We start from the raw sequence: 3,335 nt of genomic DNA on the forward strand, positions 1-3,335 counted from the left end.
TTACGACACTCTCGCAACAAATAAAATTCTCAAAAATACATTCTACTGAATGAAAAAATTGAGATTGCGAAATGCAAGTACGATATGATGATGTGCGAGAATCTCGCAGAGATAATGAGTTCTACAAAAGACACAGAGAACAATGACAAAATAAAAAGGGGGGAACCTTTATGGCGTACACCCTAGTTCGCGAATACAATTTCACAAGAGGCAAATGTAAGACCTAAAGTACGTCATATAAAGGGGTACCTGTTGCATGGCTCAGGGAAAGGCTACACCGCCACCGGAACCTGAGTCATGGAGATTTGGGGTCAATAAATCCCATCCGGGAGAGGCACCTTGGATTCTCAGCTTAAGCATATGACTTAGGTTGGGCGACTAAGGTAATAAGGACTCTCCCAAGGAGTGCAGAATCTGACCAAGGCACCGAGGTGCACGGTTGAGTCAAGAGTGCCAGGGGTGTCTGGAGTGTACCTTGCCATTCTTGACAAGTCTTGGCTTATACTGCACTCGGCCCGAAGAAAACCCCACTTAGGGTGCATTATCGTAACCATAAGCCTTATAGGTAAAAGGGATAAGAGGTTGAGAAAACAACTGGTTGTTGTTAAGACCGGATGGGAGGAGCCAACCTTGTATGGTAGAGGTACGCCTCCTTGAAGGGGCAACCAGGGGGAAGATAAGGGCGGCACCCTCCATTAGGGAGATGACAAGTGTCTTAAGACGCAAATGTCATGAGGTTTTTTACTCGCAAGGGTATTAAGGCTTGTCATATTTGTGCGACAATCCTGAAGAGGCAATAATACAAAAGAAAAAGATAAGACGAGATCAATGGGTTTTCGCATGAAAGTGCGAAGACGTCCTGCGATTTCGTCGCAAGACGGCAATGTAATGGGGCTTTATTTTTGCAAGAATATTTAGGCATGTCATATTATCGCAACATTCCTGAAGAGGCCATAATAAAAAAGAAAAAGTTAAGGCAAGATCAATGGGTTTTTGCATGAAAGTGCAAGGACGTCCTGCGATTTTGTCGCAATGACAAGAGGTGGCATAATAAGACCTTTAACTAGGAAGGCAAAATAAGACCACACATGGATGAGATTTTGAAAAGAATCAAAATTCACTTCGCATATGATTGCGAAATTATACATAAACAACTGCGAAGTTGAGGCACAAAATAAGAAAAATCTGCAAAATCTCTCATTTGGATACAAATAACAGAGGCAAGTGTGGGAATGAATGAAATTAGAAAATGTTATTTGTCTCCATATGATAGATTTACGCAAAAATTCAAAAATTAATGATTATATTGATTAATTGTATTGCAAGGAAGAATTGTTTCAATGAATGCGGGTCAAAATGAAAGAAACTCACATATTAAGGAATATGGGGAACCAAAAGAATTCGCAAATATACAGAAAGAAGGAATAAATGTACAAGTATTACAGAAGATCAAAGAAAGAAACAAATACTACTTCTTAGTTGATCCTTCATCATCTTCATCAGACTTGTTCCCTTCTTCGTCTGCATCAGAACTTTTATCTCCATCAGAACCTTCATCACCATCAGATTCTTCATCATCAGCTTCGCTATCAGAGATGGTCAGACTGGGAATGTTCTTTGGAATCTCCTCCAAGAGACAAGGATAATCAGAATGAGGAATACCATGGTCATCACAAACCATTTGAATAGTTTGATTGCGAAAATGCATAGCATCATTCTTAAAGTTCGCAACAGTGATCTTGATTTGATTCTTTAATCTAGAATACTTTTTGTTGCGAGAAGAAAGATTCTTTGCGAGTTCCACTTTTTCAGCTTCAAGTTCCTCAATCCTTCTGCGATATCTACTTTCAGAATCTGCGAGCAAAAGGCAATCAATTAATAACTTGATGAAAATTCATAAGAAACAAAAGATTAGTATTGGAGAACAGTTAATAACCTTCTCTGTCAGAAATTGATCTCTAATCAAGGATGTATGCTCAACTTGGAGACTAACATTTACACCTAAATCTTTTCTGGCATCGTCTAAGATTTTCGCAGCCCAAGCGTTTATCCTCATTATTATAAGGAGACGAGAACGAATTTGGTTTTCTCTCTCTTTAAGCACGGCATTTTGGCGGTTAGCTTCATCCCGTTCAAGTTGAACTTCAAGAAGAATTTCTTGGAATTTCGCCAAAGTCTCAGCACCTTGGTTAGAAATGCGATCCTTATCATCTATGAGACCGCTAATTTTGGTTCTTAGCTCATTGATTTTCTCTTTAGAATTAAGAAAGAAACCCTTAAATTGGTTGGCTAAGCCTAAACTAGATCTATGGTCAATCTCTAAGAGGCGAAATTTGGATCTCAGTTCATTCAGAGAAAGAGATGAAATTTTATCATTTGAGAAACTATTTAAAGATTTATTAAGATGCTCAAGAAGGGTGTCATTATCCAAGGCATTAGGAAATGAACGAAGAACGGTAGCTTCATCTGAAAGACCATAAATGTCTGCAAAAAGGATCAATCAAATAAGATAAAATAACAGGATGAATGAATGAAGGGAAAGGAGAAAAGTAACATACCATAGAGTTGATTATTAGCTTGTTGAAGACTAGAGATTTTATTCTTGTGCGAAGAAGAATCAATTTCTAGTTGTTTGTTATTCTCACGAAGACCTTTGACTTCAACTTCCAGTTCCTCATTCTTTGTACGAAATTGAAGATTCTTCTTTTCAAGAATTTCGCGTCTCCTCTCCAGATCTGAGGCAACAGCGAAAGAAGCTTTTCCAGCCTGCGAGAAAATGTAAAACGTATTAAAATAGAAAGAGATTTTGAGTTACAATAATGAAGAAGTAAAAAGATGAAAGCATACCAGACTATTAAGAGAATGCAGGAAGTTGGGAGTCACCGATCTAGAAACTCCGCGAAGAGAATTATCACCATCCAATAAAGGAACATCGCAAATCGTCGCGAGAGCTTTGCAGGTATTAGCGAGTTGACTATCTCCCATTCCTTTCCAAGAATCAGAAAAGATGCCAGAGAGCTTAGCCATAGAAGATTCAGATGGAGAATTTTCATTTGCAGCAAGGTCATCATTATCCTCATCATCCTCATCACTCTCGGATTTTTCATGAGAAGGAGTATTTGAAGGAGGGGAAGAACGGATTTTTCTATTCTTTGAAGGAGGGGCAGTTGGTTTTTCCCTGCGAAGAGCACCTTTGCCTTTATCACCAATCTTTGCAACATTGGCAGGCTCTTGTATTTCAGCAATAACCTTCACACACATATAGAAATAAGAAATAGAGGCAACAATATATTGTTTAAAATCAGAAGAGAATATTTCTTACCTCATCTGTGTAT

This window comes from Papaver somniferum, chromosome 4 (genome assembly GCF_003573695.1).
Source record: "Papaver somniferum cultivar HN1 chromosome 4, ASM357369v1, whole genome shotgun sequence".
In the NCBI taxonomy this organism is placed as follows: domain Eukaryota; kingdom Viridiplantae; phylum Streptophyta; class Magnoliopsida; order Ranunculales; family Papaveraceae; genus Papaver; species Papaver somniferum.